A 26,160-nucleotide genomic window follows, 5' to 3' on the forward strand; every position below is an offset into this window, starting at 1 on the left:
CGAGAGTCCATACCCGCATATTTGTACACACTCACCCACGTATGAGCGATGGGAGGATGTGAGGGTGATGTTGACACAGGTTGTTCCCGGACTCCCCAGGGGCTGTTTCGGGCGCACTCGCGAAGAGGAAAAGTGAACAAACTAGAAATTGAGGCCGCAGCGAGGCTGCCCGGCGCGCAACGCGTATCATACCCGGCTGGCTGCTGCAGTGGGCCACGATGGATGATAGCGCCCCCGTCGTCGGTGGGCAATGGTGGCCAGGCAGAAGATGCAAGCGCCCATTTACGTAGAAGCGGGTCTGTCTGACTTTGGTGTACGTGTGTGTACATCACGTATGGAGTTGGTACGCAATTACCTGCTCGGAATCAAGCGCGCGCAATGTGTTTCTACCACCCTCTCAGCGCAGCACCAATCCGAGTTATCCAATATAGTTGTGCCTGTGTGTGTGTGGGGTTGGTAGTAACTTATTGCATCGGCACTACTCTGGGATATCGAATGCCTGGGGCAACGGGGAGTCAGGTTTCGCGCTTCGTAACCTAAAAATTAGAAACATCAGCCCCCCTTCCTGCTCCATTCTGCGTCACTGACGGGTCGTTCTATTTTCACAGTGGACTTATTTATTTATTTTAATGGCTAGCGGTGGAAATGATACCGTCCAAATGGGAGGGCACCTTCCGGCGAGGTAAAGGAAAATACCGCACGGTACGGACAAAGGTGTTGAAATGGAAGAGCGCTTGAGGAAATAAATGAAATCTTGAGTTTGTATTAAGAGAAAACTTGTGCCAATCCGAAATAGCGCCTTTCAAGTTCAATGTGAAGGTATTTTAAATTGCTTTCTATAGGCTTCAATGGATTTAGAAATAATGTTGTTTTAATACCAACTAGGTTGTATTTAGTTGTCAAAGTCAAATAATACGTCAAAGTCGTTAAACATATCACGTGACGATTACCGAAAATCCTGAACTGTATGTTGCATCTGTAGCTGTTATTAATTTCACGTTCGAAAGTGGTTCAATTGTACCAAAACATGTTTCAAAGATTTAATATAAAAGACATACTAATTAAACGAAATCGGCCAGCGGAATGGAATGTTTGGCTCGTCTCACCATCAAAGCATTGCCGCGCCATATTGATCGCTGACGATTGCAAACAAATGGTTAGCATTCCCGCACCGGACAGCCTCCCCTCAATCGTCAATAAACTGGTTTTCGAAAGCATCCACTTGATCACTTTTGTTTCGGGGTGGTGAGCTGCTGCGGCGAGGTGCATAATAATCCTGTTTTTATGTGCTTGATGTTTATTCATCCTCGCTCGTTTTCGGCCAACCTGACTGCGATGAAAATAAAAATCCTCATCTAAAAGCTGCGTTAAAGCTGCACTCCGGTTTGTCTTCGCTATAGTGCGCAAAGTGGCCCCAGTAGGGGAGCTGGGGATTTTTTTGACGGAGCCTTTCCGAAGGTGAACTACCAGCGAAGGAAGTGGAAATTCCTGCTCTCGTTCGAATGAGTCGCGGGAGGAAGAGATTCTTTTTTTTATGAATGCGCTGGAAACGTGTGAAAACTGGTCACACCCCTCTGTCTCGCACCCATCTGGTTCGATTTCATTTTTATAAGCTCAATATCACGATTTTCTCATCTTTCGCTGATGCCCTTACCGATCGCCTTTTATCACCGTTTAGTCGCCGTTTGTTGCAGGTTTGGGGATGTGTTTTGGGATATGGCTTGCGCGGAAAGGAAGGTGAAAAGCTAATCAACACGAAATAATCCGACTGCAATCGGAACGCAGAAACACCTGTGCGTCATTGCAGCAGTGCTGCTACCATGTCTTGTCTCTGCCTTGTGCTTCATTTGCGAGCTCTAAATAAGTTTGAACTTCAAAAAGAATGAGGCTCTCCATGGGGAGAGGCTACGAGTTCAGCCTGCTGGAAGGAAGATGTTGTTTTCTCCCCTCTCTGCTTGGAAGCGTCCGCATACGTGTACGGAGCGAAGCAGGTTCTTCCTGCCCGCTACGCAATTAGCGCGTCCTTGCGACAAGGACGACCACTGTGGGGCGCGCAAAGATGACGGGTATCGATGAATGTCATGACGGACGGCATTTATCTGTATCTGGCTGCTGGCGCAGTAGCAGCACTGTGTAGAAGAAGCTTAAGCAAATCAACACAAATCCCAGGGCGAATTCGCTTGCTGGTGATGAAGAAGGTGTTCGCGTTCTGGCGGCGGCTCTCGGTGATTGTGTGGGCGTGCTCTGTGGCGCTGGCTACCGTGCGTATCATATGGGTGGACAGGGAATAAACATTCCAATAAACACACACCGCGGGAGGCAAATATATTATCATACGAAGCTGAACGCCGCACCGGCACACAGCGCGTGGAGTGGAATAATAATGAAGTGGAGATTAAAATATTCTTCAACTTTTTGTTTTGCAGTTTCTTTTAGACAGATACTTTAGCCGTGGCAAATATTTGTGCATCTGGTGATCATCGGATCGGTGAAGTTGTTTGAGAAATCAATTTTGATGATTAGTTATTGAATATGTTTTTTTGCTCATAGTAAAATGCGCATTATAAGAAAGGAATCTTTTCCTCCAGAATAATGCAATGTGTGTTCCCTTCCGTACGATGCACTTTGCGAGCCGATATAGGAGTTGCATGCATAAAGTGGGCCCATTAATTGGCAGGAAGAATGCGTAAGCGTCGAGATTGGTGTGATAGGAATGCTTGAGCAGGCCGTGATGGGCCCAAAACCTGTTCGCGCTTAACTCCCGGGGCAAAACTTGTTATCCGATCGCGCGGTTGCCCTATCGATTTTGATTCGACGATCGTAAAAGGCGGTAGGTTTAATCCAACCGCGCACTGGTGTTGCCTCGTTGCTGCGAGTGAGCAAAACAAGACTGTAAAGGATAGGACTCAACTGAAGATGATTTAGCCGCTGGAATGGAGTCAAAAGCGAGACTAGATTTGCTGCCTCTTTTTGCTCCCGGACTAGATTAACGAGTTTCGCCCCAATAGTGTATTATTAATCGAAAGTCTATTCTCTAGCTATTGAAGAAGATGGGTTTGGAAATTCCAGAACGATACATTCCAGTTTGCTGTGAGTGTTGCCATCAACCTGGAATCAATGTTGATCTTAATAATGAAAGAATTTTTATTTATGTGATCCTGTACTATGCTATAGTACACATTTTAGTGGTTTAATGCGTCCAAATTGTAATCATTGCAGGTTCTCGGTGTACAATAATATCTTCACGCACTTGCTACAATCATTATTGTCGTATTGTAATGTAATCTTGCTGAAATTATAGCATTTGGGAGTTCCGCAGAGCAACTTTCTAAATGTTTGGCTTGGCTACGCCGTGCTATCATCACAACGGGTTCCCGAAAAAAACGTCATTAACAGAATCAGGCCGATCGCCAAAGTCCACCGTTCATTGGCACAACGCCGGGCTTAGTGGTGCCGAAGCTATGGCTTGGTATACGGTGGCCGGCTGCCTCTGTTCTCTCGGTTGTTTTGCGCCTTCGTGTCGCTCCGCGTTCCTTGGCTTTTTAGAACGCGACCAGACGCGGCGAGTGAATGTACATCGGCACGGTGAAGGTTAATGACTTCCCTTTGCAGGCGGTAACCTGCCACCCCTACCCTGCCCTACGCGCCAGTCACTGGCAGCCAGCCGCGCGCAAGAACGCTCCGGGCACCCGTCAGTCGTCGATCGAATTCAACCCTCATCGCTGGGTGCCACAGGTTCTTGTCCCCGGTCTGTGCTGCTGTGTCGGGTGGATTTTTTGTTTTGTTCTTTTTTTCCCTCTTACTACCACGGTTTGGCCCGACCAGAGGCAATGCAGAGGGATGGGGTGGTGGTGACGTAAGCTTTCCGAGAGTGCCCTGGCAAGTTGTGAGGTGGCCAACGGTTATGTTTTTGTATGTGCGGGCATTGTTTTTGGTTCGGCACGGTGAGCGTCTTTCGTTCGCGTTCGACTTCTCAATCGCGGCTACTTCTGCTCCCTTTTTTTTTGCTCCCGCTTGCCCTGTCCCACTGTCATTCTTCTGCTCGATTGGACTTTCTATCGGTACACGTTTACGCTCGTCGCTTCTCCGCCGGTCAAACGGACAGGTTTGAGATCTTCTGCAAACCGTATCCATGTCCAGCTGACGATGTGTGAGTGTGTGTGTGAGTAATTCGTTCTTGAACGTTTGCACGAGTATTCCCCCGTTGGCTGGCCACGCGGTAATCAGGGTTCGGAAAAAAGAATAGAAAAACATACCTTTGCACGTTCTTTCAGTACGACAAGACAGAGCGAAACGGCCACTGATGCAATCAGAAACGGTCTCCCCTTTCCTGTCCGCTCATCGCCTTCGGGATCGATGGCGCCGTTGATGGAAAAATTCTTTCTTTCGATCATCCAACCTCTCGCGTTCGCTTTGTTCCCCCCACTCGCCGTGTGTGTATCCTTCGATTTATTGTACCCTTTTTAGCTTTTTCTTCGCCCATCAGCTCAATTGTCCGTAATTTAACGCTTCTTTTTCCATCCGCGGATGTGTGTGTGTGTGTGTGTGTGCTCGGTGAGCATCCGCGGCGTTCAATGTCTCTGCTGCTCCGCCCTGGGCCGCGAAACGGCGGAAGCGAAAGATTCTAACGCCAGGCAAAGAGACGAACCCCTTTTGGCGAACGGTTTATTTAAATGTGTGAATCCCTCGCGTTGTTGCCCGGCATCATCCGGCATGTGTGTCGGCTGGTGTTAAGGCAGGCGGTTTGTTTTGAACTGTGCGCCACCGTTGGGGGAGTCCGTTACGTGTGAAAAGCACTTACGATTGCCGAAGTGTCATTGCCACCGAGTGTCGCGACGGGAGAGTTCGCCTGTAGTGTGTGTGTGAGTGTGGGGGGAAGGGGATTTGTTTTAACGGTGAGCAGTATCCAACAACTATTCCGACCTAACTTTCTGCCGGGGTGATATAAATCTATTGCTCGTTAGCGATTGCGCGCGCCGCATGGTGTGGCACGTGTGCTGACGGGCGATTGCGCTGCCAATAAAAACGGCCATGGATAATTTATGCGAGCGTTTGATGTACGTACGCGGACGTTCCTTTTGAAAAGGATGGTGATCTTGCCCCTATGCCTGGGCGTTTTTTAATTGGATGATTTGAAGTTTGAGCTACCATTGCTGCATAAGCAACAGAAGGTAAACACAACCCATCGCAAAGCAAACTGTATCCGTTGAATTAAGATTTTCAAAATAGACCATCGGCATTGTTGTGAAGCTGGTGCATTCTTTTCTCGTACGCTTTTGTCACATTCATCTCGTCAGCCAGCTCTAGATGACTTCATGGAGATCAACGGTTTCATGACATAATGCTAGCCTTTGAGTGGGCTGTGTCTGTGGCGAAGCTTTACGGTTTGGCATTCTTAGCTCATTTTTTTGTCGTTCGCGGCATAACTCTGTAACTGGTCGCGTTTCAATCTCGACATCTCAAGCCTCCAGCTACCGCTTGTGTCTCGGCTCGTGCAAAATAGAAAAAAGGCTCTTTTCATATGGATATTACTATGACCGTGCGCTGGGCTCATATGCAATGATGAAAGTAAAACCATGCCTATGCTCCAGCGCAATCGACCTTAGCTGAAAAAGCAACAACTGCTGCGCTTGCCCCCACCACCACCCTACTGCGGTATGTAAATAATCTCATAAAACTGTGATTTAAGGCAAAGCAGCAGCAGCAGTGTGTGTGTGAGTGTGGTTTCAAGGGAAAATGGCACAAACGGCAGCACAAGTAAGTGAGCTTCAGTAGCAGCAGTTTCCCAATGAAGCCAGGCGGGAACTGAAGCATCAACTCGCTCCTCCGATGTGTGTATGCGAACGAAAGTTTCGAATGAAAAAAACGCGTGACACTTGCGCGACCGGACCCCTTTCTGGAGGGGTGCACAGGGCTGGTTCCAAGCATAGCCTTTCGCTCTCCTTCGGAACGGGGCATCTCGGGGCATGTTATGGACCGCGCGCTCGTAGATGGAATTGCGAAACAGGTTCAACCGGATCGGTCGACGATCTCGGTTCCCGCTGCACAAGACGTACGGGATCGCTTGTGTGCGGTGCGTACCAGACCAGCTGACCACGAGCCGCGAGAGTAGGGATCGAATGGAATCGTTTTACTTTGGCCAACTTAACACTCATCACATGCGCTGCCGCTTTACAACTAAAAAAAAAACAAACAGGTGAGCTGGGGTGAAATAGAGAACCAGATTAATAAAAATCTCGTCTTTTCAAATCACCAGCTTTTCCATACACGCTAGGCACACACCACCACATCGGGGAAGTAGGTCGACTACTCCCGGCATTTGACGTCGGGCCGCGTATCAGTTTTCCACCTTAAATTGGGGCTCACGCGGTGCGCCACCACGCAGATCCTGTTGTACGGGTAGGGAGCAACGTACTATTCCGTTCCGTTCGGTCTAGTAGCTGCAAGATTTGATGCTTCAGCTTGGAGAGGTCAGCTTGGCGGCGTGTGTGCGCGGAAGTGTCACCCAACAAGAACAGACCGGCCGGGAGTGGGAAACGCGGCGTGATGTGAAATAAATCAATCAGGTCCTCAGCTACAGCGCTAAGCCGTTGTTAAGAAGTCATTGATCCGATTATGGTCCAGCGCTGAAACGGTGTGGCCAGTTGGTGCAAGTGGGATGGCGCTTTGGCTGCCCGTGGGCATGAAAATGGCGCATGGGGGAGTTTTTTTTTATTTGAACGCATTACACCCTCACCCCCTGGTCGCCGAACCAGCATTTTGAATGAATAGGGTGCACTGTTGGGTCGTGGGTTCGATTGAGGAAACATGATAGAGGTGCACTTCTGTCCACGAGAGGCAGTGGCTTAGCATACTTTGCATTCCAATCGAGGGAAACGGGCAGAACACGGGAGTTGGATTGGAATCGGGCCCGCGTAAAGCTCGTACACAAAACCCGCATGTAATTCAATCGCTTTTTTGTTATTTTTCTTTGTTGTTGTGACTAGCAGCTGCTCTGTAGTGCAGCGTTAGCTTAGCTGGATGCCGACTTTAGAGCTACATTGGTGTGATTCTATGCTTATGAAAATCTGTATGGTTGGCTTTGCTATGGAATTTTACAGCTTTCATGTAGCAAGAAAGGTTATCCTTTAACTCAAAACCATTATTCTAATGTGTTAGATGTTTGTTGTCAAACATATCTTAAAAAAGTAACGTATATACTTTAGAAATCCATTGTTAAAGGTAGTTTAGTTGATTAAAATCGAATTGTAACTAGAATTCATTGTTGATGTCATTATGTGCAAATTGAACTCTATGTTAGGATATTGGATTTCATGACACAAAAAGTATTCGGAAGTTTCTAACATTTAAGTATAAAACAATATTTCAACATGTTATTACAATAACCATTGCTTTTACTACATTTTTATTTTAAAAAAACTGTCCGAAGACCCAAGAATGAAGACTTAAGGTGAACAATGTTGTAAATACTGAAGATTTTCCCTAAGTAACGATCTAACACAGAATAGTAATGTTTCCAAAAAAGTTGGAAAATACTCAAAAAATTTGGGAAAAATGGGATGCAACAAAAAAACGGCGGGAAATCCAGTAATTGGAACGATCTTTGAATGTTCCTCGTTTATTATAAAGATTAGATAATCATTACATTTATTCACGCACGTTACTATAACGTTCGTCAACAACAAAAACAGCATACTTAACCAAACACCTCCAATGTTCCCTATCCAAACAACACAACTTCGTATTCGCAGACATTCTCTCATCTCCCAGATTGACTCAGTGAAGGGAAATGGGTACCCTCTTTCCTTTCGCATACACACTACTAAGCCCTTCTACCGCGCTCCGGCTGTGGTGTAATGCGTGAAACTGTTTGATACATGATGCATAAGGGATGCTCAACATTGTGTCGGCTTTTAGTAACGCATACAGACCGGTCGATTACACACTGGCCCTGAGTGACGTATGCGTACGCATTACCTTCGAGTGTGTGTGGTTGGACCTGTTGCGAATTGCGTTTTTTTCCCTACTCCAAAGTGCATTACAGTCGCACAGGAAAACCGTAAGGGCACCGAACCACAACGAGCGCTCGGGTGTAGGCATCGATACGTCTAGCGCGTCTGTGACGCGTAATCGAAATGGCCCAAAGCTGATCACCAGCGTCAGAGTCGCTCCGATAAATCCTCGTTGTGTGTGTGTGCCGCTCTGCATCGATGTTAGGGAAAACTGAAATGCGTTACGTACCAAAGCAGAGCGGTGGGCTCAAAATGTAATGCAGTCAAACCCGTGTTCCGTTCAGATGTAATTCCAAACACACATGCATAGACACGCGGCAACTACTAATGAAGCACAAACTCGCACGATTCGGCGATTCCATTTGGTGTGTGTGTGTGTCCAAGTGCAGCTTTCAGTGTAATGGTGCGTTAAAATTGACCATCGGTCACACCTCGCTTGGACCACCGTAGCAGCAGCAGCAACAGCATAATGTTGCGCGTGCCCCCAATGGGGCTTGTTTCTCGTTTAAGCGACTTTTCGTGTAATCGTGCAACGGGCTCTGGAGGGTTTTGTACTAGCTATTGGTTGATTGATCGATCAATCCCGATCATTGTGATGACGATTGTTGTTGTTAACTCAGGAATGTGCGAGAACCAGCCGAAAACTGGGAGAGGCCAAGTTTGACTTCCAGTGTCAAGAGTTGCCTTCGTATAGGAGTACCGGTTGATCTGGTTGTACGATGTTGTGTTGAGGGAGGGAAGATATCATAAGGCTTTAAATGGCTTCGCAAGTAATTATCTTTTAAATACATTTTATTCACCAACACCTAAGCTCACTGCTTTAATGCGTTACGGTACTGTTTAAAGCTTCGTTCGTTCGTTTAAATACCTCACAAGCGGATAGTGTTCCTCTATGAAATGGAGATAATGGTACAACAGCAAACCGTGAAGCGAGACACATTGCGCGATTCGCTTCCTCTCGGCGATCGTCCTGGGAAACATTTTTCCCATACATCCTAAGGTGTGGTATTGAACTTCCGAATTTCGATGTCTTTCTGTGTCCGCCTGATGGTGTGTGAGTCACGCCGCATTTGGAAGCTGTTGAATGAGTTAGCAAAAAGTGTTTCGATTGCATTTCACGCTTGCCTTTAAGATGGTGAGTTACATCTTGCCACCCATGCCCCTCGGTAGTCACTTTGCTGTGTTTGGACGATTTCTTTCCACAGCCTCTGGTGTGACCTACACTTATGGGGATGTGTTTTTGTTCCTCCTTAGTTTTGTTTTCTGGTAGCATATATTCACCTTTTTTCTTATGTTGTGCCCACTCGTCACTACTCCCCTGCTTAATGGTTCCGTCGCTGGTTGCATTTGTCTAAACTTCGCATTCGTCGTACGTCGATAGTTTTAATTGATTTCGTTGCGCAAGTTGCAAACACATTATGCGCGCGCGCACGCTTCGAAGCCATTTCCCGTCCCGCGTGTTGTGCACTTACGGTTCGGTAGCAAACGGCGGCCGCGCTTTTAAAGCGAGCTTCGGTCGGGAACTAGGTTGGCTGGTTGAACGTTTTAATGCTGGAAACGCGGTTTGTTACTTTTTTGTTGTTTTTGTTGTGCATGGCAGCCCTGCGCAAGAAGAGATAAACGTGGAAAGGTTTACTGTGCGCGGACCTTGAGTTTAATTGATCGAATCGCGTCGATCGATCCCGCGGGGTTCAGCAACGTCAGCAAGGGGAGGGTTGTGCAGAAAATCTAATGGTCAACCTAATGCCTATTAGCTGAAATAAACCATCGTTAAAACCACGGTCAAAAGTTCACTGCTAGTGTTTTTTGTGTGTTCGTGTGTGTGTGAGAAATTAGCTCACCCGGGGTTCATGATGACGAAAAGCGTGCAGGGAATGTATGTAAAATAGTAGAAAAAATGTGTGACCACCGTTGAGACGATATGGGCATACGATAAGTGAAAAAGCTATGTTGTTGGTAGAAAAAATCATAGGATATAGGTTTTTTTTTATAAATTACAATTATAAATCGTTTACAGTAGTTTACAGAGATATTAACGCACTTGCTGTACGAGTTTTCTATGTAAAACTAAGAATTCTTATGGTTCTTGTAAAAATAAAATCCTACTTGAAAAATAGAATATTTTCTTCATAATTTACGAGTACTTTTATTAGTATTTTAGTAATTTGATTTCGCGAAATTTAATTGAATTAACCTTTTATGGGGCAGTGCCGTGGTACAGTCGCCAACTCGTACGACATAATTACGTCCCCCGTAGCAAGGACTGACTATCCTGCTGTGTGGCACTGAACTAAGTCTCAAAAGCCTATATAGGCTGGAATGACCGCGAAATAGCAGAAAAGAATCCTTTTATAATAAGACTTATGTCAGTGGTTGGTTGTAAGACCTTTGGGAACGTCAAAAGTTTTGTGTTTTTATTTGATAATATTTTTTTAAATATTTTAAGTTGATTGAATAAATCTTTCAGAACTTTTCGTTGATTTAGAAAATAGAATCTCCAATGCATCCACTGCAACGCCCGTCCAGAATTCCAGTATTCTTCACAGGTGTGCTTGTGTGCGGCTGCATTTGCTACCTACTTGCAATGCAATCAATTCAGCCCGTCCCACACCCGCTCGTTTGTTGAAAGCCTACAGCCTATGCTGCGCATACTAAACCAACACCTAATCGTTTTCAGCTTCCTGCTGCCTGTGTGCCGCGGTTCTGACTTCAATCGCTTCTTGCCTCATGTATGCAATCGTACGATTGCCATGGCGAGAGTTTCAATTATTATTCATCGGCTTATTCTACTGTGGGGGACGCGAGAGCATCGGCGAGATGGAAAGACCTTGTCGGCGATACCTTATAAAGAATGGAGAAAATTCTCTTCAGCCTTCTCGGGGTTCGGTCGGCGTTGGTTGATCGATTATTTTCTCGTGCCGACTGGAAGGATTGTGGATTATTTACATTTCAACAGGATGCGTAGGAGTGTGTACAGTCTGCCGGGGGAGTGTGAGCCACAGAATGCCACACGATTGTGTATGGTGGGAGCAGTGTAACAAAAAAAAAAAGATACATGAGGTACACAGTTGCGTGCAGGTGTTCTTTGCAGTAGGCTTGCGGGAAAGAATCGACAGTCGAAGGCAAAGATCACATTCCGGATCAAATCACGGCCATATGCTTTACGCGTTGTGCAAGCCAAGTATGTGTTATTTTTTAGCTCCAACCGTTCTGTATTTATGATTGGTTTGGTTTAGCTTCGACGGTATGCAACAGGGAGCACCAAATGTTTCAGTTCACGGGCCGCATTGTTTCACAAATAACGTTGTTGAGGGCCATGTTGACGATACCTTTAGAATGAGTGAAAGTTCAAATCTTGTTTTGGTCAGAAAATACTAACTGAATATATCAAATTTAAACAGCTTTCTTTTGTTGAATTTTGATTTTCGTCTTTCAAAAGTCAAAATTGTTTTTTCATTAATCAGCCAAAGTATAAGTTATTTATGTCAACCTTTACAAAGTCTGTGCGGGTCGCATTACATGCTCTCGAGGGCCGTAGTTTGGAATCCCCTGGTATGACATCGACATTGTATCTCACTCTTTAGTTGGAGCGTACAGCGAAGCGTTAGAAAACAATGTGAATAAAGCCATTTCATGAACTAAATTCATAATTACAAGCTGTAGCAACGGGCAGTCGCCACAAGATTAACATTTAACAAAAGCTGCAATTTTTCTCAACTGTGTGATCAACCGGTCGAAAACCGCCGGGAGCGCTTCACAACCAGCTCTATTACCCAACGATTCGCTAATGAGAACTGACTGTAGGTTAGCTTCCAGAGTGTGGTGACTTCCTCGCGCTTGTCTAACGCTCGATCGGTCGCTGCTTCTTCCGACCGTACGGCCGCAGCGCTCATCCGCGCTATGCTAAGCTGCTTGTTGACAATGCTTCATTAGGCTGATGCCGGAATGGACCGACCGACGAGGGTCCAAACGCGAAGCGGCGTGGCGTTTATCTAACATCGCACCGGGTTCATCCGCGGATCGTTTCATAACGGCGTTCGTTTTGTTTCTTGCCATTTGTCACCCGCGTGTACCGTCAAAGGCGTTAATCTGTTTTCCCTGCGCAATGCCAACCGGCGGTGCAGGTGTGTGAGCTTCGTTGAAAAGGTTTCGCCCTTCGCGGAAGGTTACGGTGATTAGCCTTGTGAGTAAGCAGCCGTCAAACAGGCCGCCCGAGTGGTTCGCTTGGTTGGAAATGTTTGGTTAGTGAAAATGGAAACATTTTTTCACAAAAGAAGGTTAAATGAAGTGCTGTGAAAATGTTGTGGATCAGTAAGAGATAGTGTGGAATTTATTACTCGTTTGTAATGGAATCGCGCTAACAAAACCACAAATTGCCATAAATTGCATTTTAAATATTGTGTCTTTATCATGCATTAGCTTGCTTTTATATCAAATTTTAATTAAACAATTTATTTTCTTTTGTTCAATAAATTCTTTCAATTTTCCTAACTATCCTAATTATTTTCTTTCAAGTCCCGTAAAGACAATATTCATTAAGACAGAAAAAATGTTCTGCGATATAGCAACCTGGCTTACATTTCCTTCGAGAAGAAATATCCTAACGACATACGCAATAATTAGATTAGCTAGTAGCGTGCATTTTAGCAAAAAGGTACATCAGTATCGTTCGCTTGAAATGCCGTCATACCAAAAGCGATGGCTTAACAGGATCGATAATGGCAATGCCATCGAGTATGCCTTCTAGAGGTTAAAGAGCCGATTAACCTCTACTAGCACCTGGCTCAAGCGACTACAGTAAAACGTTGTGGTAGCTAAAGGTTGATGCTGCCACTGGAAAGAAGTTAGGATACTACTAATCCGAGTCTTTTTTTTCTTTTTGTGAAATACCAACATTTAACGGGTCGTTAAGACAAGTGACCTTGAGCTAAAGCCGTAAGAAAATGGGTTCCAAATTAGCTTCTAAAGACAAGCGCTAGTGTATTCTATAATTATATCTAAATACTTCCATTAATAAGTATTATTTGATAAACCAGCTCATCGATTAAAATATGTCACAAATCTGAAGCAATTTGATTACTTAAGGATGATTCTAGTTCCAAAAGCTTGTCTTGCCGTTACTTAAAATTCGTTGGCAAATTGGGACCAATATTCCAAACGCATCATTAGTGACGCCTGTTACGAATATGGCAGACATTGAAAAAATGATGAAAGGTTGCGTTTATTTTATTTTTTTCTTTGCGCCTCGAGTGTTGATCGGAGACACATTTCGCACTCACAGCAAAAGTATGAACCTTTTCGCGCCAAATGCAACGTTGGCGTCATTAGTCCAGCTGACACAAATCGATTGCCGGTGTTGACTAAAAATATACCCTCAACGTTTTGCAACCAAACGAACTACCGTGTGCTGTTGCTTTTCATGCAATCAGCATTTTACAAAACATGTTTTTGCTGATTGATTTTTTTTTCTTCCACAGCATGACTGTGTCTCGCAAAAAACAGCAAATGAAAGCAAAGACGAAAAGGAAACATTTAAATTAGAACATTGTTACACGGCTGATTCATTATCCATAGCGACGATGTTTATTTCTTGCGATTAAATCGTTAAAATTTGGTTTCTTTTGGTTGATTGCTAAACTGTGCCTGCTGTTTGTTATATTGGAATCCGTTATGTAGAAGAAAGATAAAACATTCCTTTTGAGCTACTATTCCGTTCGATTACGATTGCTTCCCTCGACTGTTAACGCAACAAGTAATGATCGAGGTTTGCAATAGTACGATTTATCGCCCTGCCGCGAATAGCTTTAGCCAGGATTACTTTTAGCCCCGTGCAAAGCGGTTTGTTTGATTAAGTAAGAATTTTATGAGGCTCCAATACAGGCAGGCAGCCCCACATATGTATTGATAGCCCAATGTAACACTTTACGTGCCTGTGTGTAACTCTTATGCCCAATCGGCTATGGACCAACTGCCGGGCAAGTCTTACGTGGGTGCAAAAAAACGACGGGGAAATAAAATCCCAAAAGCCATTCAATAGCGCGTGGTGCCTTAATTTATCGGTATGATCTAAATCTATGGTTAGTAGTATAATATATGCCCAATAATCGATGAGGTAGTTATGAAATTAGTAACACTTTCCTTCTACACTGGACAGAGGTGGTGAGGAAATTCACATTAGCGTAGTACAACCGTTTGGTGTGCGTTGCAAATATCTTTAGATCGATATCAAAATCCCGCCGTGATGTGGCTGCGTTTAATTATGCTTGTTTACATGTTGATCATCGATGGAGTGGAGTGCATACAACGAAAACACGCGCCCCTAATATGTGTAGCAACCTGTGCTGTTAAAATAAGCAGCCAGTATGGATTGCAATGTGTGCAGTTAAGATTCAAAACGAGGCATTCCTGTGTAAGATTTTGTTTGTTTGTTGATTTTTTTACTAAACCGTCGTGTACTGTCTCGCAGGGAGAGCATGCACACACTTCACCATCATCTGTGTGTTGCGTTTTATGTTGAGATAATTGATTTGTTGCGTGTAGGGCGTGTGTGTGGTACACGATAACATAAAGATATTAGGAGATACAAACACCGAAAGTGAAAAGCACGGTGGGAAAATGGCTCGTATGATGGTTCCACTTAACTGAGCGTATGAAGCGAAAACAAAAAGCGGATCGGTAGAGGTGGTATAACATTAATTACTGTGTGTTTTTTTTTAATTCGAGTTTCGATTCGATTTTAGCACCTTTTGATCGCATTATAATTGATCCAAATAGAGTTTTTAAATTCTTCAATTAAATTGATTATACAAGACTTACTATTTAGTTATTGCATAAATCAAAGCGCTGCGAGTTGATGGCTCTCTAATAATTGCAACATAAGTAGATCAAAAATAATTAAATAGTGCTGGTAGTACCTGCAGCTCGTGTATACACATATGTGGGAGAGGTGCTTTTCTTCAAATTAAATTATAATCTTCATTAGGATCGAGAAATGCAAACGTACGCCTGTGCCGACACGACCAATGCTACCGTTAAGTAATCCTTGCTGGTCGATCATTACCTACGCTTGTGCCCCAAACGCGTCTCGCATCTAGAAACTGCAGCCGATGCGGTGGTAACACGACGATACCCATCGGCTTCAGGTTAGCCTAATTTGCCATAATGATCGTATGTTTGTATGCAAAATTCGCAACGTTTGCCACTAACGGATGCCGCGATGCGATCCGTCGAGCCAATCAAGCAGCACCCTGGCACCAGCACCGGTCGTGACGTAACACAGCGCCTACATTAAAGTGAAATGCCGGCGAGGGATGGATGGAGGAATTGATGCGCGTCACCAGAAGCAGCACAACAACCAAAAAAACAAAAGACATTCAATTTCTTCCACTGTCCATTTTCGTGTGATTTTAACTGCATTTTTGTTGTGCGTTAGTTAGTTGGTTCTTCTTCCAGCGCGAGGTAAATGCGTAACTTAATGTGGTACACAAGTGGACAGGTAGATGGCGCTGGTGCCTTGTTGTGCATGCTGATAATTCACCGAGGGACGAGAAGTTGACGAAGATTTAGTGCAAATAATAAAACAAAACGGAAAATTGTGGAGAAAGTAAATAAAAAGAAGCACGAAGCATACCCAAAGGGGGAGAGCATCGGACGTGAGGTGTCACCCGAGCGAAAGATAAGTGGCACGCGCCAACGACCTGGTCATTAATCCATGCTGTGAATGTGGACTGCCAGGGTGTATGCCAGTTGCGCAATCGAGAGAAGTGTGCTGTGCTTCCGAATGCGATGTTATTTAATTCTGCTGCTGTCTCAAACGGCACGAAGCACGCACTGACACTGGTGTGAAAATGTCAATCAATCGTTGACGTGTGGCGTTGGCACATTTTTGGGTTTGTTGCAAATTTTTGCGATCAAAATCTTCTCTGACAAAATCAAATTGGACAAAACCTACTCTGAATTTACCATATCTTGTTTTTTATACAGTATATTACATTTACCCTTATTACTCTAATTACTCTAATTCAATGATCTTACATTTCATAAGTATAATAAGTCCATATTTTAGTAATGTCTTTTTCGGAATAGACACGTTAGAATTTAAAAAATCTTTTCGCTTTTTCAATACTTGTTTTTATTATTAGTAACTAATAGTTGCATTCTGTCACTCTTTTGCAGATTCTAATCGTTAGAGCAGCTAAACAGCGCGACGATTCCACGTTCGCCCTTCCAAGAGTCATGGACTAGGGGCCACTTTTCGCCGGAAGCATTACGGGCGTGGAATCATTCTTATGAATCGAACAGTCCCGTTATTCACACCTCTCCTGGGCTACGACTCATCATTCGGTAAGTGTTTGAGTAAACGGTTGTTGATGCACAACTGAGACGGAAATAGCAGAGTTATGATGTACCCTTTGCGATTGATGTTTTATTTAATATACTTCAGGTTAATCTTCTATTCTAATTGAACCTCCTGTGCCTGATTTTTTTGAGCTACTGTGAGTAAAGCGTGTTTCCATTGTTGAACTCACACAATCAACATAACCGACGCCAATGGAATCGATAATATTTTAATTAACAATTACGTTTCCGTGCGCCTGTGATGACTGTGTACCTATTCTAACTGCTCTTCCCCGCTGCTCTAGACACGGTTTGGAGCTTCCCTTCTCCTCCATCAGGCCGTACGTTAACTGTTGTTTTCTTTATGTGTTTTGATTGCCGTTCGGAAAATGAAAAAAGCCACAGTCATCGTTTGGTGTTTTGGTCAAAGTGCTTGCCCATCATTATTCTGTGCCTGGCTGTTTGGTGCGAGGAGGTCGCACCGAACGCTTGAATCGGTTTGCGGTTGATTGACTTAAGCGTTTGCTTTTTTGAGTGGCTGTAGTTGCTGTTATTCCATTCTAGATGCACGAACCCAGCAACACACACTCATATTCAAACGTGCTTCAACGTCTCCTTTTGTGGGTTTTCGGTGTGGTTATCGGGTGATTGAAGTTCCGGCGTTTGTCTGCCTATTTTGGATTGAATTCCGCGGTTCCGAGCCCTCACAACCAGAACGGCAGAACGGCTCGTTGCTGGTTAGCTAAGTCACCACCCTATCACAAATGGATCGCTGTTGTGGGGTGTTGGTGGTGCGAATGGAAATTGAAAAAAATGACACAGAGAGAAAGCAAAGAACGATGAATTCAAATATACACCCTTGCACTCACGGCTCAGTGGCGGTCGAGGTTCGTCGCTCGCCACACCGTTGAAGTCTTTCGTTTGTATAACTGTACACCACCCTGCACTGTTCTAGGTGGCGGTTTTAGCTGGTGTGCTGTAATGCGAGAAGGCTCACGGCAAAACGAATCAAAGGTTCAGATTACACCGTCTCTTACTTCACCCCGCTGCCTCGCTTTTCCCCTCGGTGGACAAAAATATTGTAGAGCGAAAAGTCTTCGCCCGATGACGATGGAATCTTACCCCATTTCGGGCACAATGCAGAATTGAATTGCAATAAAACAATTCGCACACTTCACCGGCCGCTCGGTCATCGAATCGGTTACCGAGAACTTGGCCACAGTTCCTGTGTGTTTTGTATGTGTATGTGTGTGTTGACAGAAATCAGTCGTGCGAATCCGGAGCAAGGGTTTCTGCGGTGACGCCGGGAAAGGTTCGCAATCGATGAGCTGCACACGCACCAGGCACACCAGCAATGTGTGTGAGGTAATGTCTTGAACCGCGCACGGCTTATGTAAATCAAAGTGTTGGAAGGGTAGGCGCCGGAAAATTATCGGGTCGGTTCGATTGGTGCGCTTGATGCGTACCGGTTATAGGTGTACACGGTGCCATATAACGGTTCGGGCTCAGCTGGGAACTTAAGTGGAGGTGTTGATGGGTTAAGTAAAACAGGTTTGATGTTATACAGGATTTGATAAAATAATAAATAACTCTTTAAAATACATCGTTTTCTATATAAAAATGATTTGCTGCTTTTTCGTGTTTTTGAATGCATCGTCAACCTGCATATCTGAATTTGAACATCTGTTACAACAAGAGCAAACATCGCAAAGTGTCTACGGAAATTCACGGCAACGAATGTCTGAACCACTTTGGTCCCACTCGTTGGCGGAACAAATCAAAGCAAATACAGCATAGAATTTCTCTTTGTCGAGTACGCCCTTACGCAGCTCCCCCACTGACTAGAGAGAAGGCACATAACAAGGCATATCTTCGTGCAATCACGCATGCATAAGAAGCGGCATCTTACCGCCATCCCAAGTTCAATGCTCCGCACTCTTGAGATGCTTCACATTGCTGCTTGGCTTGGTTGGCCAATGGTGGCGGTGATGAAGCAACTGTTAACAATGCACTCATAGCTTGTGATCTTGTGATCGACACATGCCCGTTCCTCATCAAATGACAGGTTGAGCGATTCGTTCGTTTGAAGCATTTTCCATCCGATGTGCCGGTACCTAGCCATAGCTATACTCCACAGCAGATTTCCTGCACACTTAGCGGCCGTTTTTCCGCTACATATGAGGTGCGGCGGAGGGAAGATTCTCCATTCCCCCTGGCTTCCCCCATTAGGCTAAATGTATGTTTGATCGGTATTTTTCGACCCGATTAGAGGAAAGTGAAAATTGAGCAGATATTTTCGATTCGATTTGAGTCGTTACGCGACGACGCCTCCTCCATCACACGCGCCGACACGTTTCCGACGTTAGTTGGTGTGGTGGTGTGGTGCACCTGATGTCTCGAGCATTACGCTGCCGCAATTTGATGCTTTCAGTTTCGATAGGATGTTTGATGTCTTTTTTGCTGCTGCTGCTGTTGCTGTAAGTTAAAATGCTTTACACTTACTACAGCCCCGGCCGCTGGAGAGTTTTCACCCCGGTGGGTTCATTTACTTCCGTTTAGAGCAAAACTTTTAATCCGTATTCGACTAGACGGGGCCTGCGGCTGTGTACCACAGACAATATCTCGTAGCAGGAAGGAAATAAAGCGGTACCAATCCGGTTAAAGGGTGATCGTTTTTGGGTGGGATCGATTTGAAAATCGGTTTGGGTCTGCTTTTCCTCCCGCTTTTCTTTTCATGGGAATGACGAATGACGCTTTGATGGTTGTTGCTGCACGGCACACCCAGCGCTTGGAACAAATCAATTCCGGTACCCAGCTGGGTACTTATCGTCCACCCATCAATTTTCTCACGAAACTACAACCTGTGCTGGGTATGGGATGATGTGGGTTTTAGGAAACAACACAAAAAACGACGTTATTATGTGAAATGGATATTTCCTCTCTATTCGAGAGCAGTCTGTGCAGTATAATGTCATTATTTTCGCAAGCTTAAGGGCGTACGACTTAACATCAGTTTTCAAAGTCTCAGCTTGTATGTAGTGTACCATATACTGTTGATTCGTACAGTAAGTTTGTTCAGCAAGTGGCAAGATCAGTAACATTTTCCTGGAAATATTATTGAATCTGCTTTTTGAGCGTGCTATCTAACTGTCACACAATATTGTTATTTCTTCTTTGAAAAAGTAAATAGCTTCTGCTCTACTTTCTAGTTAAAATGGTGCTTTAAATTATTACTCATAATCACATCTGCAGATACTGTTTGTTTGTTTGAAGTGAATTACCAACGGGATGCATTGTCGCAATAAACATTAAACACACAGTGTAACGGTTGTAAACGTTGTCGAAAATGTACACAACGAAAACAATAAAATTGTGCTAGGCTGGAAAATCGCACAGCAATTTGTTCTTTCTCCTGCTCTTCTCCTTTTTTTCCTTCAGTTTGGAATAACTGCGTTTATCTGTATGTTTTACACAATGCATGTTTAAATGCTAGTAATACATTCAACCTTTTCCGATAACACCATTGCCATTTCACTTCTTTGCATGGAAACTTGCATGATTTTCATGGTCATTGCCTTACGCTATTCTTTAATTAGATCTATGTCCACCTGGTAATTAGAACGGAGTCTGAATAATTAAAAAAGAGCTAATTATCCATTAAATAGCTACAAGGTCTTCTGGTCATTACGTGTGTTTATGCTCCTCCGCCGTCGCGTCCAGCTTAATATTTGGATACAATTTCTGTGTCAACACTCAGTTAGTCAATCTTGTGTTAACGTGTAACGCATTTAGCGTTTGTCTGACAACAATGGTTGCAGCCTACACACCACTGTGTACACTATGCCATGTACTGTATTAATGCTGCATTCGGTGTTTTTTTCGGATTTTCTTTTTAAAATGCTTACTTCGCGATGTTTTCGCTACATCTTACACATGCCTCCGACAAAAGCCCGCAAGAGACGGGAGTTTAATTTAACAAGAAATAAAACTAAAGAGCTCATTGTCTCTACGCTAAAAGTAGTAGACCAAAAGCGGGTCTGCTGGAAAAGTGAGGCTGCGCAAATCACCGTTTGGTTTCGCGTCCAGCAAAAAAGAGAACATCCTGAAACGATGAAGACAATGTAGGCAGCAGTTTGTTTGACGGCATGCATGAGTACGCAAATTCATGTTTTCCTTGCGATCGGTTGTGTTGCGGAAGTGACATTTGAACTTTAATTTCGCTGCTCCCGGAGCATATGCACGGCTCTATCTGTGAATCTAACTGTTTACCCGGCTATTGTTGGAAGTAATCGTTCATAGTGTCTGTCCATATTCATATAGAAAGATTGACAGACAGGCCAAATTGAATGTAACGAGTATTGTCGAGTGGTGTTTTGGCGATACAGATCAATAAAGTCAACCTTCAGTTCAAGCTGGTTGCCTTGTCGTTAAGTAAACTTTTCCGGGTAGCACACAAAAAATAGTAACTTTTATTTAATTTTGTTTTGCTCCAAATTCCCAATATGTAACGTAAAAAAATAATTGTTAAATGCACCCCTAAGTTGTCTCGTAATCAATTTGCTAAATATGTTTCAAATAATTATTTTGGTGCTAGTTATTTATAAATTTGTCCCATGTTCATGTAATTTCGTTTGGGTTTATTTTATTTCTTGGAAATTAGTTACACGCTGCCTTCATGTTGGGATATCATACATTATTTATTGTCACTTATTAACTCTTTTTAATTTTATATATTGGATGATGTTTATTATATGAATTATATTAATTAATATGTACTTAATGTTATGATATGAAGGCACGTTCCATAGCCACCACTACTAGACGATAACAACTTTAAATTATTTAACACAATGATTCCAACAAATCTACAAATCTCACATCTATAGCGAGGCATCTAGACAAAAAATCATTAAATAACTTATCACCTGCGAGGGGTTGTTTGAAGCAACGCGGTGTAAAAACGGATGCAGAAAGACATAAAAAAGATTAATAAAAAAACATACATATAGCATTGTTTCATGCCTCCCGTTTCATGCCGTTAGTAAAAGCAAAAGTGTGTATGCCAAGAGCGCACAAATAGCAAATGTGCTGAAATCTATTTTCTCACATTCCACTCAATAGTGAATGGCGTACCGACAAGAAATCAGCAAATATAAAAAATGTACCACACCAAAACGCTTTATCGGTGGGCCCTTTTAAGTGGCAGTGTGCAGGGTAGCGGGTACATTCTTACTGCGAATAAAACAGATGGTCTACACGGTTGAAAGATGCGCAGTGTGCCCCTCGCCAACATCAATAGGGAAATAGCTAACCGCAGGGAGGGCACGCTAATCGTTTCGACTTAGAGCAAATTGGAGCAAATGCGCATTTGCGCACAATGCAAAATCCTTCGCATTTCCCGCATAAGAATAGGGATCAATAAACCTTCCGCTGCGTGCCGGATAAGGTACGCAATTCCAAATTTTTCCCCGCGCTTGAATCATTTCACCCGAGCGCGCCGCATTGTGCGCCGCACGCAAGCTAATCGACATTTTATTGGTGCGCTCCGTTCGGGTGCGGCTCGTCGTTTATGCGCGGTGCCGAACTGAAATTGGCGTTTTCACTTTCATCCAATAAAACGCGCTCGGGGCTCACACAGCCATGATGGAAACTCGCAGGATTGATGATGATGCACCCCGGACGTGAAATAACCACCGAGAGCACATTTCGAGATCCGACCGAAGCTATCTTTCCGATCGTCTTTGGTCGATCGTGCGTTTGTGTTCCGATTGCGGTGTGGTGCATCATCGCACGTGTAATTTGCACCGGGTGCGGTTTTGTCTTAATAATTTTAAACCCAAGCAGGGAGTGGGGGAGCAAGACAGCAAGTGAGTGAGGCTGCGGGTTGGTTGCGTCATAATTTCTCTTTAATTGTTCGGACGCGCCAATGAACGCGATTGTGTACGCCTTAGGGGTGGTGGGGGATAGCACGGCAGCCGCCGGTCCCCGTGTGATATGTGCGCGTCAGTTACCGGAAGGTGCTCGAATATTTTCTTTTTAGAAACCTGTGCCTTTGTTTTATGTGTTTGGTTTGCTTTCCTCCTGCCCCGCTGCATCCACACGAGATGACACTGCCGGGCGACGACATTTGGGTTTCTCGGTGGCCGACCAGTGTATGTTGGCATTTTGTTTTGGTTCATCGGTGTGGCCGGATGGGATCGGTGAAGGGTTTGTAGTTTTTTCGTTTTGTCTTGCCGTCACAACTTAATTCACCTACGTTTTCGAACCACAGCCTTTCCGGCGACAGGAAAGTCCCACCCGAGTTTGGTGTCTCGGAAGCTGTGTATGAGAACGTTGCAACGGCCGAGTAGTTTTCCTGTGCTTCCAAATATGGTGGACATTTTTCCGGCCGCATTACTCCTCCTCCTCCCTGGACCCTCTTTCACTCTCTGTCGCCGGGGCAGATCTAATTTTGGACGTGGTTGATTAATTTAATTTACGAACAGCTTTGTTTTCAACACTGTTTCCTATTTCGGGCGCGTTTCTCTACCCTATCTTTCACCGGATGCTGGCCGGAGACAGAGGAAAGGGAAGAAAGGGAAACGAAAAGAAAACTATATCGTAAAGCAAATCGAAACAACGCTGGCTTTTATGGGAAGTACTGAGATTTAGCTCGTATTTTTGATTGCGTGTAGGACAGAGTGGGCAAAAAATGAAAGAGACAATGAATTTGGCTACCCGGTCTGATGTGATCTTGATTGTGTAGTACTTTGTTGGTACTTTTTTTGTGGTTTTATGTCTGTTTATGAAGCAAACGTAAAACTCATTAACGAGAGCTATGAACCGGTGATATTATGTGCCAATGATTGTGAAGGAAATGTGTAAGAGATCATAATTTTCTCGCTTCATAGCTGTTACCACTACGAGCGTGTCATGTTGGAGTGGGTAACCGTACGGAGGTTTAACTATATTGTTTAAAATGTCCAGTGATTACTTCTCGTCGACCCAATGATGCATGGAGTATCATTGTTGTTTCCTTAATTATTTGGTCGGGTGCACTGTGTCATAACGATTACGCTTTTTATAAGCGACGAACCTCTGAATATTCAAAATCAACAGAAAGGGGTAACAATTTGTTCTTTGTGGTTTTGAGCTAGTCGTGGAAGGAAGAAAGCAACTGGCTAACCGACCGGGGGAGAAATCGATCGATGTTTGGAAATGTGAACGATCTCATTTATCATCCTAAGCGGTAAGTGGGAAATAAAAGAAACGTGTATATTTTATCCACTTTTATCTACCTTTGCTGGCGAGATTCATTTTCCATCCATGTTGCATCCGCGCGATCGGCGATCGATCGCAGCTGATTATAAAGCTCTACGAATAAAAAGCACCGTTGTCCGTGGAAAATGGGTTACATCAACCGAACGCGCACAGTACGCAAGAACGGAATTCGGTGGTGATATTGCTTTTCCATGTCCCGGTGCTGTGTGCGTTGTTGTAGCGCACTAATCGGCCACCGTCTATCTCTGACAAACGTTATAAATCGAGCTATCGAGCTCTGCCGCTGCAACGGTAACGATCGAATGTGGGAATGTGGTTCTGCACTGGCACTGCTTGGTGGTGTCGTAGGTTGCCTTTTTGAATATGTTGTAATGAACACAACGCAACTGGAAAACCGGCTTTTGGGGGAAAATTTCCTCCTTCACCGGTATCTGAAATACGTTACATTTGTGCATCAAGCTTTGTTGCATAATTGTGTATTTATTTATTATAAAAATCACTATAATATTTAATTTGAATTTCTTCCAAAATTTACTTTAAATTTCTCGAAATGCATGTGCATGTAAACTTTCTCCTGTGCGTTTTGTATTGTTTTGCTTTCGATTTAACCAAAGACACAGATGACGATCTTCGCAATCATAAACGAAAAGAACCAATGAACACGCAAATGTCAGGTGCCTGCGGCAAGGTGCATGAAAAAAAAACAGTATCAGTATCTCCCGCTCTCCCGAGAGAAAGTTAAAACCATTAAAATAGTTAAAAAGTCATGCTTCTACTTTTTAAAAACATGCAAAAATTCGTACAATCCCGTATGCACGGTCTTCTTTCGGTGTCAATTTGCCGTGAGATGTGTTACTATTTTAGCAATCATTTACGCCACACCAGCGATGGAAGCTTTTACGTGATCGCGCGAACCGCCGCCACCAGATGTGGATGCAAAAAGTGGTAGCAACGTTCATTAGCCCTCCTTCCAACCAAGCCATGCTCCCCAACGCAAGATGCAGCAGCCTTCATCATTCGACATCGTCGTGCTGTCGCACATTCGTGCGTTTCAACTTTCGCCCTCATTCGCCGTGCAAGAAAAGGGAAACATTGGCAGGCTAATACTGCCGAAAGTGCATTAAACATGGCGCACTTTGCTGACGTTGCACTGCCGCGGCCAAACCGAATCCATGGGAGGAGGTTGCATGATTACCCGAGCGCTTATTTGCTTGCCACTCCAAGGCACATCAATCGAATGGGAAAATCCGGAGCATCATCGGAGTGCATAGATTGGTTCACCGATTGGATGAGAAGCAAGAAAATGGGACGAAAAAGAGGGCATAGAGAAGAGAGCTCATGTTTTGTGCTCTGTGTGTACTACACACTCTATTGCCCTGGATTTCGTTTATCAAAATAATTAACCGCCGGCTGAACAGGTGAAGAATGCGGTGGCTGCTGGATATGGTTCAGGGGGCAGGTCGGTAGAGTCTGGGGTGTAAATGAATGATTTTGCGTTGTTTGGCTTTCGAGCCGGTATGCGGAATGAGTTTAACGAGCTTAAAAGCTTTTCTGATTTAAAAGTAAAAAAACAGAACGGGCAAAACAGGGCAGGTCAAATGTATTCTTGAGCCAATAATTGCCTGGTTTGTTTAGCGATCAAACATGTTTCGGCATTTTGCGCCAGTTTCTGATCATTGTCAAATTGTATGTCTGGATAACTGAGTAGTTTTAACATTAAAATTTGATTTAACATTCGTGTAACAAAATACGATCTGATTTGGGAAGGCTCTATTTAAGAAAGGCGTTAATAATGTCATTTATAGACATCTTTTTGCAAGTTTGAAAACTAATGATCATGATCATACCAATACGACATATTATTTTTTAGGTTTATGTAGTCTTCTTCCGTAATTGACACTTGTTCTTGAAGCAACTATAAAACACAAGTACAGCAAATTCGCTGAAGTGTTTCCTCTGTCCTTTAAGATTATCCTTTATGAATCAGAAGAATGCGCAGTGAATGACTACGCCAAAACTTATACCCTTCAATGGGCGGTAATGGAACGCGCGTGCAATTTGCTTTTCCTTTTGTCGTTTCGAGGCCGCCAGCCCTTTTGGATGTGCTGACGATGCACTTACCGATTGCTATGACAATTGAACTGGGTCAGTGTATGGTCCCGCCCGACCCACAGTGATGGATAGCGGAATGGCACATGCACACGTTGCAACATGCCAATGCCGGCTAATTGCATTCTGAGCAGTACAGGAAAATGGACTAGGCACCTTGAGTTGCATTTCATCCTATTGTACACGAGAGCATTAAACTAAGTGAAATTTTCAATCTAATAGTTCCCTTCTTTACAACAATATGATGAAATGTTTTTTATTGTTATATTTTACTTAGCAGTTGGAAAACGTTTAGATGTTCCCTTCCCATTCTATGATTGGTCAGCATTTGTTAAATGACAATATTACCACGCAAAGCAAAGACCTTCTTCTTCCTGTCTGCACAAACAGTAGCGTAAAAAACACAAATCCACTAGGTGAATCGTGTGGGACGACAGTGAAA

General features: G+C 44.0%; 1 protein-coding gene across 4 annotated transcripts in view; it reads left to right on the forward strand.

Annotated features, from left to right (window-relative positions):
* Positions 1-26,160, forward strand: part of LOC120951987 (uncharacterized) — a 64,897-nt gene that overhangs the window by 12,631 nt on the left and 26,106 nt on the right. For all 4 annotated transcript variants that reach the window (XM_049607388.1, XM_040371025.2, XM_040371026.2 and 1 more), the window contains one exon: positions 16,188-16,355. The gene's annotated coding sequence lies outside the window, so the exon portion shown is untranslated. The remainder of the gene's footprint in view (positions 1-16,187; positions 16,356-26,160) is intronic.

This window comes from Anopheles coluzzii, chromosome 2 (genome assembly GCF_943734685.1).
Source record: "Anopheles coluzzii chromosome 2, AcolN3, whole genome shotgun sequence".
NCBI lineage: Eukaryota > Metazoa > Arthropoda > Insecta > Diptera > Culicidae > Anopheles > Anopheles coluzzii.